At 38.4% G+C, this 16072-nt stretch overlaps 2 long non-coding RNA genes across 3 annotated transcripts in view; one reads left to right on the top strand and one right to left on the bottom strand.

Annotated features, from left to right (window-relative positions):
* Positions 1-3731, bottom strand: part of LOC138848664 (uncharacterized) — a 133828-nt gene extending 130097 nt beyond the window's left edge. For both annotated transcript variants that reach the window (XR_011386760.1, XR_011386761.1), the window contains exon 1: positions 3615-3731. This is a non-coding gene — a long non-coding RNA (uncharacterized lncRNA). The remainder of the gene's footprint in view (positions 1-3614) is intronic.
* A 43-nt stretch (positions 3732-3774) lies between these two features.
* LOC127489389 (uncharacterized) overlaps positions 3775-16072 on the top strand; it is a 35876-nt gene continuing 23578 nt past the window's right edge. The window contains exon 1 of the long non-coding RNA XR_007917332.1: positions 3775-3871. This is a non-coding gene — a long non-coding RNA (uncharacterized lncRNA). The remainder of the gene's footprint in view (positions 3872-16072) is intronic.

The following is a 16072-nucleotide window of genomic DNA, read 5'->3' as shown; positions in this document are numbered from 1 at the left end:
AATTTAGATGTTGAACATCTATGATAGGTTTGGTTCAGATCTAATCAGATCTCCATTTATTTTTTTAAAATATTTATTTATTTGAAATTTAGAGTTAAAGAGAGAGAGACCTTCTATCTGCTGATTTATCCCTAGATGGCTGCAACAGCCAAGGCTGGGCCAGGCCAAAGCCAGGACCTAGGAGATTCATCCATATTTCCCATACAGGTAGCAAGGGACCAAACACTTGGACCATCTTCTGCTGCTTTTCCCAGGCCATTAGCAGGGAGCTAGATCGGAGGTGGAGCAGCCAGGCCATGAACTAGTGCCCATACGAAATGCCTGCCTTGCAAGCAGCAGCTTAACTTGCTATGCCACAATGCCGGACCCTCCATTTACTTTTGAAGCAAAATCGATGAATTCTAAAATGACGGTCTTCTGCTCCTCCAAAAACACTTGCCATGTAATGGTTGAATAAAGCTAATCTAATTGCAATAAACAGTCTCATTTTGAAAAAAGTATGAGAATTTCTTTGGAAATTCTGCAGTCCCACTGGGCAGACCTCCTATGAGCTCCCTATCGTGATGGTGGAGACTATCCTGGTCTCCTGGAGGAAGAGTCGTTTCCCATTGTCCTCAGGATCCTTCTAGCTCCATCTGAAAGTTGTTCTCTCATTTCCTTTCTCTTTCAATATTCCCTATGCTCATATCTGAAGTGTTTGGGGACTCTGTCCTTCACAGGGAAAATAACAGTTTCTCAACCCACTACTTGCCTATAGAAGCATAGAAGCCCAAGGATAATTTTGATATGTGAAGTTAACAGTGACTGGGTACTCTCTATGTGACAGAAATTATACTTAGCAATTACATTCATTTAATCTTTACAATGGCCATTTGGAATGGCGTTATAATTATTCTTGCTTAAATTACCCACTGTCCCATGGCTAGGCCATAATGGAAGTTGGATTCAAACCCCAATCTATCTGATACAAAACTGTAGTTTCTTTTATTTTTATTGTCTTTACAGTCTTGAGTTAAAGGCATAAGAATTATTAGAAATGATTCCTGAGTGGGTGAACATAATATTTTTGATGCAGGAGAATATTAGTTTTCAGTCTCAAACAATCACAGGTTTTTCCAGGCTAGGCTCAAAATTTCTTTAGAAAAATACAGTATTATTATTTTTCAAAATAGAAAGCCACAGAAGGGCTCTTATATACTTGAATCAATTTAGATCCATGTACCAATATTCTTTACATGCCCTTAAGTCCAATGTGGTTCTTTGATTTTATTTATTTATTATCTCCCTTCCTTCCCTTTATCCACTCACTTTGTCTATTATTAGCGGTAGATGAAAGGGCTGTATTATAAATCTGATCTTGATAAAATTTTAAATACTGATATTAATTTATGGGTTGTTGAGTCAATCCAATTTTTGCTTTAAGGAACTCAAGTCTATGAAGAGGGTTTTAACAAAAGGCAGGAAGTTCATTAATTTAATCATTGTTGCATGGTTGAGTTTTGATAAGCTTTTGACATTCAAAGGCTTTATTATATTCATCATTTAGAGCCTAGAATCTAAAAGCAGACAGTTTCACCAACTTTGAAGGACCTACAATGTTTGCAATTCCTCTACTATATTCCACAGTTAATACTTTGCTGGGCTCTTCACTTTATCAGAATGTCCCCATCCAGTGAGGACAATTCCACCACAAACACCCTATTAAAACTTGTTTTCCAAAATTTTTGCTCTTGACTGCCACCCAGACTTAGAAGACACGTTTCTTATTATATGATTCAATTCTCAAATCACCCTAAGCAAGAATTTTATGACCTATTACATAAGACAAAAGTTCTACAAATTTAGAACACAAATAACCAAGCTTTTATGTGCTTACAATAGCACTGTTATATATTCAGGGTTCCTTTTTTATAACACCAGTTTTCCAGTACTGATTTTCTGTATTGGTTGGAGAAGTTTCCTATAGTCCTCAAGATTAACCAGGAAACAGTGACTCACTAAAAGGATATAGAGGACTCAAATCAATTCTGGTCACAATTTATTAGAATGTAAGTGTACAATGTAAAAGTCACCAAGGATACTATTATGCAAAGTCTAGAAAAAGCTAGAAGTTAACTGTCCAGGAGTTTCCTTACAATGCAGTCACCTAAGACACATTTGTTTCTTCCTGCTATGAACTCTGGCAACATAAGTGCAGTCTTATTTACCATGGAAGCCTGGTTTAGTCTAAGAGCCTGTGGTTTTTATGGAGGCTGCATCAATGCCTTTATGACTGAGGATAATTACTCTAACCACAGCTCTCCAAAAGGAAAACAGATATTCACCATAAATCATAATGTTGAATCAACTATTTAGACAAGCTAGTATAAAATTCTTAGGACTCCAAATACTCAAAGCACTGTTATCATTTAAAACATTCTAAGCATTCAATTCCCAAGAGGCTGGTAAGAAAACAAGCCCTTCTGAGAATGTGCAAGGCTTATATAACTCAGGCCTAATGAATTAACCCTTTATGGACAGGCTGGAAACACTATCCTACAATAAACAACTCTTTAGTAGCACTGATTCATTACTACAAAAGTCTCCCCACCCCCATTTATGTACAGTTTGCTGGAAATCTACAGAACCCTTCAGAGCTCTTGCTTTCCATTTAAGAGCTCGATACTAGGGCCAGCCTCATGACACAGTCGATTAGGTCCTCACTTGAAAAGCCATCATCACATACCACATTGCCAGGTCCACCCAAGGATTCTCTGATTACAAAACAGTGTCCTGCAAACACGCCTAGGAAAGCAGTAGAAGATGGGAAAAGTACTTCAATACCTGACACCCACATGGGGAACCAGGACCCAGTTACTGGCTCCTGGCTTTAGCCTATTCCAGATCAGGTTATGGTCATTTGAGCAGTGTACCAGGGGATAGAAAACTACCACTCTCTTGAGACTGGTGCTGTGGCATAGTGGGCTGGGACTCCACCTGTGGCACCAGCATTCCACATAGGTGCCGGTTCTAGTCCCAGCTGCTCCTCTTCTGATCCAGCTCTCTACTATGGCTAGGGAAAGAAGTAGATGGTCCAAGTGCTTGGGCCCCTGCACCCACATGGGAGACCTGGAGGAAGCTCCTGGCTCTTGGCTTCTGATCACCCCAACTCAAACTATTGTGGCCATTTGTGGAGTGAATCAGCAGGTGGAAGACCTTTCTCTTTTTCTCTCCCTCTCCTGTCTGTAACTCTACCTCTCAAATAAATAAATAAAATATTTTTATAAAAAAAGAAAATGCTCTCTCTACCCCTCTCTCTCCTTCTCTTTTCTCTTTTACTGTCATTCTTTCAAATAAATAAGTAAATAAGTAATTTTTTTAAAAACCTAATGCCTTGGATCCTTTGGTTCTGTTCTACTGGTACATATCTTGTTTGAAATAACTGTGGCAAGAGAAAGAAAGATTGAAGAATCTGCAGGGATCATCATTGTTTTGGGCAAAAGAGCATGTTAGTTTTGCTTCCATTTCATTGGTTTTCATATGGTTCCACCTAACTTCAAAAGAGGAGGGAACTTCTGATTAATACGCATGCAACAAACAACAGAGATCCTGTTATTAGTACTAGTGGTACCTACCATATTTAAAACATCAGTAAAAATTCTTTTGGAAAAGCGAGTGTTTCTTCTGAATAGGGAGATACCACTTAGTAATAAAAAATAAGCAAATGATTTCATGGCTGTGAGAGAAGTTGCAAAAATTCCACATTGAATTCTCCTTTGTCTTAGAATTCCTTCAAAGAATGCCATGTAAACTCTTCAGAGGGCTGGGGTGACACTCTTACCTGTTTTGAACAGTGTCACTATTCAGTGTTTTCTACGGATGTGACATTTTGGTAAGAAATACCCATGTGTTAGTTCCTTTATCCATATAAGAATTTTTTGAAATAGTCAATATAATTACCTCATTTTAGAGACAGGAACTGGGATTAGGAAGGCAAATTAACTAGGTTACAGTTGGGAAGACCGAGTCCCAGTGTGAATCCAGGTCCTTCTTTCTCTGAAGCATTCACTTGCCACTGCCAAACCGTGGCTAGATAGGAGGTGACTGCAGAGGCTTGAGTGAAACTGGGATCACCATGCATGGGCAAATGAAGCAAATGAGACTATCATTCATTCTAAATAATTTTGGTCTTCGGTTCGTTCTTCCAGCCATTATAGAAATGATGAATGTGCATCCAGAAATAAGAAATCCCTACTAACTGTAATTTCTCCTATTTTTATGTTCAGTTATTACTAAATATACTTCAACATACAGAGAATTGTGCAACAAGTTATTGCAGGGAATAGAAAGTTACAAGAGACCCTGGAAGGGAGAGGTGTAAAGTGGCAGTTTGAATAGAGCTGGGAGGAGCTTAAAAAGGCAGAGGCATGAAAGTGCAAAGACATAGGAAGTAGGGTTTTAGGCAGAGTGTCAGGGGAAGGGATGGTTTAGGGAATGTCGCAGAGACACAGCAAGATAGGAAGTAGGGGATAATGAGGGCAGGCAAAGAAGAAACAGAGTCACTGTGCCAAAATTCATTCTTGCTTAGATAGAGAAACATAGTAGATACATGCAAATGAGAGTCAGCAGCTCAAGCCTATATATTTCCTAATAAAGGTCCAATTGATGATCAGAATGTCCCTTGAAGAACACAGCCATGGAATTCTGTTTAACCAAAGATGTTAGCGAATGAGCCCATTAGAGAACAAAATGACCAAAACAAAGAGCTGGCAAAATGGGACAATGAGGGAGCATGGAATTGAGACTCCAGTGTCAAACGAAGTTCTTGATAGTAGTTCTATGACATTGATTAAGTTGTTTCATTGTTTTTAGCCTCAATTACCATACGTATAGTGGAGCTAATAACTATGTCCTAATTTTGGTGAGAGAACTCAATGAAAAGTAATGTATCTAAAATGCCTAGCAACTTTGTGGTATAAAGTAGGCCTCAAAATCTATCTGCTCCTTCAAAGCTTTGCTCAAAACTTGAATGGCTACTGTTTTGCCAATCCAATCTTTAAATAAATAGTTATTGAATTCCTACTGTATAGTAGTAATCTCTGTTCCAGTGTTTGGGACTGAGTGGTGAACAAAACACATTTCAGAAGTTTATATTCAATATTAAAGCACTATATGGGGCAGTTCAAAGATGATAGAGTAGGGAGGGAGCTTACTGCTCTAGCCCAGGAGAAGATATTTTAAAAAAAGTGGAGAGAATGTAATTTCAGGGAATAGTTAGGGAGAAAACAACAGAGGAAACTCTGGTGCAATTAGAAGGACAGAGTGGACCTACATGGAGGGTGCTCAGGACTTCAGCAGTCAAGAGCCTACATACCAGCACTGGAAAGTGAGATGAGACCAGATCATAATAACCCAAGCCACTGGCGAAAAAGGTGCAAGAAGAGCCTAGAGGGAACCCAGCTTGGAGACAAACTAGAGGAGGAAAAAAATAAAAGGATGGGCTGGACATGTTTCTCTCCCTGATCACTTTACAATGGGGTCCTGTAACAAGCTGATAAACTGGGTGCCACTTTGGACATACGTAGCAGCTGTACCAGATCATGTCTGCACCCAGCAACCAGCTGGGTGGAAACTCCTGACTCTGGTGGAAAGAACTAACAGGGGACTAGGAGCTTGTGACTGTGTGAGGCTTCTCTACCAGGACTGTGAAAAAAACTGAGGGTGTGTGGGAGGACTCATGGTATAGCTGGGACTTTCAGCTGTCTCAGTGGGAGATGCCACAAGTTCAGGGGTTCCTGGTTACCTAGTGAGAGACATTGCTGGGGAATTTGAACTTGCACTGAGGACTGCACAGATCCTTTGTGTGGCCCTTGGGACAGAGCAAACAAATGCTATACCCACTGGGGCTAGCACTCAGGCACTGATTGCCATTGAGGAGAGGATATCAGCTGAGCAGAATAAATCTCTCTTCTGATTAGAGAGAGAGAGAGATACCACGCCAAACCTGGGTGTGTCACCTTAAGCACTCCCTTACATCTCTAGAGATTCACTGAAAGCAGACAAAGCAGACATCCCACTTATCTACAGAGCAATAGTACAATGATAAAAGCCGCCACAGGAAAAAAAAAAAAAAAAGGAAGAAGAAGAAGAAGAAGGAGAAGAAGAAACCAACGAGTATCTCCACAAATGCCAAACAACAAACACATCAATCCAAGAAACAAAAATAAGAAAGACAACATAAGGCCCCCAAGAGAACATGACAGTTCAGTACTAGATTTTCAAGATGATGAGATAGAATAAATGCAAGAAATGGAACTCAAAAAATTGATCATAAGATTACATAGAAGTAATAAAAAGCAAATGCACAAACTACTGAAAGCTGTGCAGGAATGAAAGAAAATTTCTCCCATGAAATTGACATCTTACAGAGAAATCAAAATGAAATGAAGAACTCAATAGAACAAATAAAAAATGGAGAGCCTTAACAACAGAATAAGTGAAACAGAAGAAAGAATAAAGGACTTAGAAAACAAAGCACAGGAAAGTACAGTAAAACCAAAGACAAGAGGAAATTATAAAATTAAAAAACACTGTTGGGAATCTACAGGACACTATAAAAAATATGGGTTCTAGGAGTCCCTGAAGGCATGGAGAGAGAGAAAGCATTAGAAGGCCATTTTAGTGAAATAATAGCAGAAAACTTCCCTGGTTTGGAGAAAAATAGGGACCTGCAAGTACAGGAAGCACTCAGAACTCCCAATAGACATGATCAGAAAAGATCCTCACCATGACACGTAATCAAACTCAGCACCGTAAAACATAAAGAGAAGACACTAAAATGTGCAGGAGAGAAACACCAGGTTACTTTCAGAGGATCTCCAATCAGACTCACAGTGGACTTCTCATTAGAAACCCTACATGCTAGGAGAGAATGGTGAGATATAGTCCAAGTCTTAAGAAAAAAAACTGTAAAACTATCATCCCAGAAAATTATACCCTGCAAATCTCTCATTTGTGAATGAAGGTGAAATAAAGACCTTCCATCATAAATAGAAATTGAAATAATTTGGCACTACACTTCCAGCCCTACAAAATATACTTTAGGATGTGTTGCACACAGGAAAATAGAAACACGGTCATCTCTACAAAGAAGGTAAAGGAAGAAAATCTCTCAGCAAAAGTACAAAAGAAATACAAAGTAGCAATAGGAATATTTATGGGAAAATGGTATGGCCAAATTGCTACTTATCAATAGCCACCTGGTATATAAATGGTACCAACTCCCCAGTTAAAATACAGACTGGCTGAATGGATTAAAAACAAAATATATCTATTTGCTGCCTACAAGAAACACATCTCACCAACAAAAATACATGCAGACTGAAAGTGAAAGGATGGAGAAAAATATTGCATGCAAACTGAAACCTAAAAAGCTGGCATAGCCATAATATCAGACCTAAACACAAAAACTGTTAAAAGAGGCAAAGAAGGGCACTAGATAATGATTAAGGGATCAATTCAACAGGAAGATGTAACTATTATAAATGTATATGTACATAATTACAGGGCACCTGGCTATTTAAAAGAAATATTAAGGGATTTTAAAGGAGACAATAGTATTGGGGGACTTCTGTACTCCACTTTCAGCAATGGACGGATCAACCAGACAGAAAATCAACAAGGAAACAACAGATTTAATCGACACTATTAACCAAATGGACCTAACAGATATCTATAGAACTTTTCATCCTAGAGCTACAGAATACACATTCTTCTCAGCAGTGCATTGAACTTTCTCTAGGATTAAACACTTACTAGCTCATAAAGCAAGTCTCATCAAATTCAAAAATATCAAAGTTATACCATGCATCTTCTTGGACCACAATGGAATGAAGCTGGAAATCACCAAAGTGGGAATCTCTAGAGCATATACAAACACAAGGAAATGGAACAACATGCTCCTGAATAAACAGTGGGTCACAGAAGAAATTGAAAGAGAAATAAAAACATTTCTGGAAACAAACTAGGTGGTGACACATCATATCAAAACTTATGGGATATGGCAAACACAGTGATAAGAGAAAAATTAAAGCAATAGGTGCCTACACCAAGAAATTGGAAAAGCACCAAATAAATGAGCTATCAATGTATATCAAGGATCTAGAAGAACAACAGCAAACCAAACCCAAAACTAGTAAGAGAAACTAAATAATTAAAATTAGAGAAGAAATCAACAAAATTGAAACCGTCCCCCTAAAAACAATACAAAAGATCAGCAAAATGAAGAGCTGTTAAAAAAAAAAAAAACTGAAACACCATTGGCCCAACTAACCAAAAAAAGGAGAGAGAAGAACAAATTCAATAAACTTAGAGATGAAAAGGGAAATATAACAACAGACACCACAGAAATAAAAAGCATCATAAATTACTACCAGAGCTCTATGCAAACAAACTGGGAAACCTAGAAGAAATGGATAGATTCCTGAACACATACAACCCACCTAAATTGAGCCATGTAGACATAGAAAACATGACCAGACCCATAACCAAGAAAGAAATTGAACCAGTAATAAAGACCCTGCCATGAAATAAAAAGCCCAGGACTGGATGGCTTCACTGCTGAATTCTACCAGACATTTAAAGAACTAACTTCAATTTTTTTCAAGTTATTTAAAGCAGTTGAAATTGAAAGAATCCTTCCAAATTCTTTCTATGAAGCCAGCATCACCTTAATTCTTAAACCTGAAAAAGATGCAGCAGAGAAAGAGAATTACAGACCAATATTCCTGATACATAGATGCAAAATTCCTCAACAAAATTCTAGCCAATGAAATCCAACAACACATCAGAAAGATCATCCACCAGACCAACTGGGATATATCCTTGTTATGCAGGGATGGTTCAACATTCACAAACCAATCAATGTTGATACATCTTAAAGAACAACAACCACATGATTGTATCAAGTGATTAAGAGAAAGCAGTTGATAAAATACAACACCCTTTATTGATGAAAACTCTAAGCAAATTGGGTTTAGAAGGAACATTCCCCAACAAAATCAAGGTAATTTATGACAAACCCACGACCAGCATCATATTGAATAGGGAAAAGTTGGAAGCATTTCCACTGAGATCTGGTACCAGAGAGGATGCCCACTCTCACCACAGCTATTTGAAATTATCCTGGAAGTTTTAACCAGAGCCATAAGTCAAATAAAATAAATCAATAGAAGACTGGATAAAGAAATTATGGGATATGTACTCTATGGAATAAGAGTGGGAACGAGAGCGGGAAGAGAGGTACCTTTCGACACACATCCCCATGGACTTACCCCTAAGGGTAAAGTTAATAACTTTCCATGGGACTCCAAATCCCATTAACCTGGGTGGTACTAATGCCATCTTTCTAGTTAAAGTGATCATATTATGTATGTAAGTGATCATGTAGATAGGAATATGTGTCAAAGGGATCACATAAATAAGACCAAGTGTCTGCTAATAACAATAGATAGAATTAAAAAGGAGAGAATGATACAACATGGGAAGCAGGCCACACAGCAGATTCATAGAATGAAAAATACTCTAAACGGCACTGTAGCCTCAAAATCAGCCCTTAAGGCTTTTGGATCTGGCTAAAAAGCCCATGAGAGCATTTCAGACATGGGAAGCCAAGACACAGTGGCAAAAAATGACCTCTCAGGATCTCTGTGAGTGAGATCCCAGTGGAAAGAAGGCACCATCAAAGGAGGAGGTACTTTTCTCTGAGGGCAGGAGAGAACTTTTACTTTGTTTATGTCCCTGTCTAAATACTGAAGGAGTTTGTGGACTCAAAAGGCTTCCATGGCCTTGGCAGCTTGTGACACTTGGCAGCTTGGGTGATCACTGATGTCATAAAGAACAGCATCATTTGCTGAATCAACAACAGGAGTCACTGTGCACTTACTCCCCATGTAGGACCTCTGTCCTTAATGAGTTGTACCATGAGAATTAATGGTAAAACTTGTCTTCAAACTTGGTGTGTCTCTGTGGGTGCAAACTGTTGAAATCTTTACTTAGTTTAGAGTTGGTCTTCTGTATACAAAGATAATTAAAATGAATCTTAATGAAGAATGGGACAGGGAGTAGGAGGTGGGACGAGAGTGGGGGTGAGAGGGTGGGTATGCATGAAAGAATCCCTATATTCCTGAGGCTGTACCTATGGAATTTATATTTATTAAATAAAAGATTTCTTAAAAAATCACCATACATGCTCCTTTCAAATGTCACTATGCATTTTAATGTAGATGAGATCGTGATGTGACAGCAAAGGGTGAGGGGAGCAAATAGCCTTGGAAGACCTCCCTGATAAATTGACCTAAGAGTGAGAGAAAGTGGAGAAATCTTTCCAGCAACACTAACATATACAAAGACATGGATACGATGGAAGAGTTTCAGGATTGGGTGGGACAAAAGAAATAGCAGAGATTAATAAACAGCAGGGAATTGATATGACAAAGGTTGGGTACTTCCCAGATGCTTACAATGCCTAGAATTGCACTGGGCCAAAGCCAGAAGCCAGCAATACAACCCAGCTCTTCCATGTGGGTGGCTGGAACCCAGCTACATCATCTATCACTGCTTCCTCTTGGGGTCTGTAATAGGAAGAAGCTGGATTCAGGAGCGAGCGCTTGGAATGAAATACAGGCACTTAGATGTGGTACCTGAGCATCCTAACAACAGTCTTAGCTGCTAGGCCAAATGCTGGTAAGGAGGCATGGGCCAAATGACATGAGTCTTTTAAGCCTCAGTAACAGGTCTGGGCTATTCTCAAGGGCACTTGTGACAATGCTGGAGAGCCTTGCCCAGGAACTGCGGAGGCGGTACCTCAGGGACAATCCTGAAGACAAATGACAAGGACTATGTGCCACACATAGGAAAGTAAAGACTCGTTATATGAATTCAGAAACCAGAGTCATCTTCCCAAGTACCCCAACACACTTTCTTTTGCTTGACCAAGTATGATCATTAGCAGATTCAAATTTTTCTCAACTCATTTCTTCCAGGCCATTGATGCAGATAGCCTGTTCCAGCCATGCTGAATTTTCATTCCAATGAATAAACTCCCTTTCACTGCCTCCCTGACTGTCCCCTGTGTAATTTCTCTGGTGTTTCTTCCATTTGGTTCCTAGTCATGCCTCTGTTACTGTTTTCATTATTTTTAAAATGGAGAGGATGTGTTTCTGCTGAAGTTGCCCAATCTTATTTTCACTCTATTGGACTCCAAAGTGTGCTGTCTGGGTGCCGGCAGATGGATGAGGCAGAAAAGCCAGTGATTTGATTTTTCTCTTTCAATTTTCAGATCTTTCACTGCTTGCCTGGTTTTGTTTTCTCTTCTTACAGAGCATCTAAATATATGCTTTTTCTCTCACTATCTCTTTCTCGAGGTAATCCTTTTTATTGCTTCTACCTGTAACATTTGCCTTTCATGGTTTCTGGATATGTTTAGGATCAAAAGTGTTCTGTTCTGTGCTTAGTTATCATGTCTGGGCTTTAACTTAGTTATTTTCCTTTTGTACAGATCTTTTTGGCTTACTTTTCAGTTTTCTCACCTTAGAGTTTCCTTTCATTAGCATGTCACAATGATGTTTTTAAATAAAAACGTGCCTCCAGAATGCGGAATGTGTTGCACAGCATCCTAATGCGATTTTTAAAGAGAAATACCACATCAGAGGAGCCAAATATTCTGATCTTGTTTCTGTATTTGCTTCTGTTTTTTCCCCAAATTTTTATATTTGGGGAGGGAGGGAGAGAGGGAGAGGGTGAGAGAGAGACAGAGAGAGACAGAGAGACAGAGAAGGGGAGATAGAGAGACAGAGAGGGGAAGAGAAACAGAGAGAGAAACTCCATCCTCTGGTTTACTCTTCCAATGCTTGTAATGGCTAGACCTGGAGTGGACCAAAACCATGAGCCGGGAATACAACCCAAGTCTCCCATGTGGGCGACTGGGACCCAACTATCACTGCTGCCTCCCAAGGTCTCTTTCAGCAAAAAGCTGGATTCAGGAGCCAGAATTGGAATTCAAACCCAGGTTTATACTGATATGGTTTATGGGCATCTTAACCACTGTGCTAACTGCTGGGCCAAATGCCCACCCCATTTTACTTCTCTAAAATGCATCACAATCAGTTAGTTAACAGGTGTTGCCTAAATCAGATCTCCATCCAAGCCAAAAGACATCTATTAACCCCTCTCTACTGGTGTTCAGAAAATCTACAATGCTTGCTGAAACAAGTATCTTCACATTATCAAAAGTAATTTTTTAACAGTATTGCTTCCTTATTTCCCAGGAATCCCAACAGTTGCAGGGATTTAAACTAATGCTGTATGTCTATGTTGGGGCTAGAGTACACATAATGCATGATTATAAAAGGACATCCTCTTAGCTAAATATCTAGAATATTCACATTGTTTAATGCAATCATGTATTATATGTCCTACAATTTTTAGAGCAGTTAGCTTTTCATGCTAGCATCGTGAATTTAAAAGCAGCAACATGATTTTTGTACCAATACTTAAATTTTGGGTTCTACTACATTATTTGTAGTTTTCTTATCGTAATGTGCTTTATAATGACATCACATTTGGATTCTACAGATAAGCATCATTCCTTTTGAATATAAGTTTTCATCATCAGTTTTGTCACCAGATTTATAGTAAATATTTAACATTTCCAATGAATGATATCATGATTATTTTTGTAAGTAGATTTAAAATTTTCTGATTGAAGAGTGGTATGGGCACAGTTACAAATAAATCCAAGGGCATATTGCTTTCATATTTATTCCATTCGAATCCATTATTTGGGTCATTATAAAAATAATATAAAAGCATAGGGAATTGAGAAAAGGGATGATAGTGGATCCAGTTTGGATCTTGTAAGCTCAGTTGCTGAGGGGCTTCTGATGATCGCTACCTGCCCAGCATTTGCTGGGTCCTGACAACATGAGGAAGACATGGAAGTATCCAAGCTCACAAGGCTTCCAGGTGTAGGCCACAGGCACAGAAGAACGTGATTTATAGAAATATCTAAGGTTTTGTGAGCGAGAAAGAGAGAGATTGGGATGAACCTTATTTTGACATGGAAAGGGCCCAAGAAAGGACTCTCAGAAAAGCCACCTCCTTGGCTTTATTTTAGAGACAAAGTGGACTAACCCAAGACATGAAGGATGAGAAGGTTACTCCAAGAATAATAATAATAATAATAATAATAATAATAATAGATGCATATGTCAAGGCACATGCCACAGCTTCATTTGGGTTACTCTATACAACTTCCTGTTATAGGAATGTAACAGAAAAAGTGGAGATTTTAGAAATTACATCTTAGACAATTGTATTTCAGTCTGTGTGCCATGGTATGAAGATAGTTTTTATCAAAGGGATGAATAGATACAGAGCTGTATTGATTTTCACACATATTTATGTAATAAACTCACATGTAAATAGTACATGTGCATAGCAATTTGAATTGAAAATTAAATAATATGGCTACATTTTATTTCTTTAAATATTCTTTTATCTAAATTATTGTTATGGTTACTGATCATATTAAAATCATCAATCAAAGCTTCCCCCTCATAGCTTGGATCATTCTTCCTATATGTTCCTAAAATTGCATTTACTCTACCAAAATATAAAACATGTGGATAAATATTTATATGTGCTAGAAATTACTAAATAAAACTATTTTTACTGACTTAATTTTCACAAACAATGCAAGTTTGAATGCATACATTTTCCAACACCCATGATAAATACTGGATGAGTTTTTCCCCTTATATTAACTGATGCAGAATATTTCTTAGTATTTAGTATCATAGCTTTGTGGTACAATGAGAATTACACTCATGTCTTAATGATGTTATAAGGATTAATCTAATGAATGAAAATTGCTTAGCACTCTGGCACATGTAAGTGTTCAATAAATTATAGCTATCACGTTATTATTATCACTCCTACTAGTAAAAGCTATCTTGATCTATTTTTTTCCTTGTTGGATCTATTAGAGAACTAATCATTTAATGAATACTTAATGCTCATGTTAGAAAGCATTTCTATTTCCTACTAGTGATTGACCACCAGCACACACAGCTTACAACTGGGAAAAGTGCAAAAAGTGATGTGATAATTTTAAAACTTCCATAAAAAATAAGTCCCTGGAGACTCTATTAGTTTAACACAATTTAATCAAGTTCCTAATGTTCAGATTGGGAGGAAAATGGTTGCCCAATAGACCAACTAAACACCAAGTGAGAAAAATGAGTCTTAGCCTTATTTCTTACACCCAAACACTTCCCTTGATCTTATTAGTACCCATGCAAACATGAAAGTAAGTTGTCTCACATGTAAGCCCTGTTACAGGACAATAAATGGCAGAAAGTGTGAAAATAAATGTTTACTTTTGAAATACTAAGCAACTTAATTCAAAGCACAGTTGTATAATTTTTCTTTTTAATTTTTTAAAATTTATCTGAGAGTGAGGGAGGGAGGGACAGAGAGCAAAAGCGAGAGAGAGAGAGCGAGAGAAAGCACTCCAATCTGCTGGTTCACTCTCCCCAAATGCCAGCAATGGCATGAGAGAGATGGAATAAAAAGTCAGAATATAATCCAGGTGCCCTGTGTGGGTGGCAGAAGCTCCATCACTTGAGGTACCATCCCTGACTTTTGGGATCTGAATTAACAGTTAAGCTAAAATCAGTAGCTCGAACTAAGAACTGAATTCAAATACTCTTCTATGGGAGAAGGTTGTCTTAACTGCAGGGCTAATGCCCAACTCATTATATCATCTTGATGTCTAGAGCTGTTGGGAAGAGGCATACAAAATCAAAGCAATTGGGGTGGGCATTTGGATTAGCAATTAAGATTCCACGTAGGATGCCCACACCTTAAATCAGAGTGCTTCATTTCAAGTCTCCTCTTTGGTTGCTATCCAGCTCCTTGATAATACTCATCCTGAAAGGCAGCATGCCATGGCTCAAGTACTCGGGCCCCCATCACCCATGTGGGAGACCTGGATTGAGTCCAGGCCCCAAGTTTGGGTCTGGCACAGCCCTGGCTGTTGTAGGCATTTGAGGAATGAAGCAGTAGAAGGAAGATATTCATTCATTCATTCTCTCTCTCCCAGATAAAATAAATCAAATATTTATTTAAGAAAAGTAAAACAATTAAATAAATTATTTTTTTAAAAATTTCACTTGTGTTTCTAGTCATGCTGCATTTTGCTTACTTCCCCAAATAGACAATCTGTATTTTATGTCAGGCTTACTCAAGCATACTTTGTATTATAGTAAAATTCACCCTCTTTAGAAAGTGTATCTCTGAAAGCATTTGTGTGGTCATTATGCTGTTCATTATGTTCCTTTATAACTAACGACATTAAGATCTGAGGTGACACTTCCCTTTTTTAATTCTTGATATTGGTAGTGTCTTCCCTCTGCCTTTTTTATTAATCTCTCTGGCCAGAGGCTTATCAATTTTTTAAAGATTTATTTTACTTATTTGAAAGACAGAGTTACAGAGAAAGGTAGATGGCATGCACGCTCGCACAAGAGAGAGAGGTCTTCCATTCACTGGTTCACTCCCCCAGATGACTGCAATGGCCGGAACTGAACTGATCCAAAACCAGGAGCTTCTTCCAGGTCTTCAACATGGGTGCAGGGGCCCAAGGACTTGGGCCATCTTCTACTTCTTTCCCAGGCCAAAGCAGAGAGCAGGATCAGAAGTGGAGCAGCCAGGACTTGAACTGGCACCCATATGGGCTGCTGGCACTGCAGGCTGGGGCTTTATCCTGCTGCACCACAGCGCTGGCCCCAGAGGCTCATCAATTTTATTCTTGATCCTTTCAAAGGACCAGCTTTTGTTTTATTGATTTTTTTAAAATTTCTTTTACATTTTTAATTTCACTGATTACTGCTCTTATTTCCTTTCTTCTTCTTGCTTTGAATTTAATTTGCCCCTCTGTTTCTAGTTTCTTAGGTTCAGTCTTGTAAGATGGATTTTAAAGATTTCTTTTACCCTAGTGCTAGAATTTTTTTTTTATTTTTATTATTATTGC

Source organism: Oryctolagus cuniculus, chromosome 2 (genome assembly GCF_964237555.1).
Source record: "Oryctolagus cuniculus chromosome 2, mOryCun1.1, whole genome shotgun sequence".
Taxonomy (NCBI): Eukaryota; Metazoa; Chordata; class Mammalia; order Lagomorpha; family Leporidae; genus Oryctolagus; species Oryctolagus cuniculus.
Note: the sequence above shows the minus strand (reverse complement) of the source record. Positions and strands in the feature narration are given on the sequence as shown.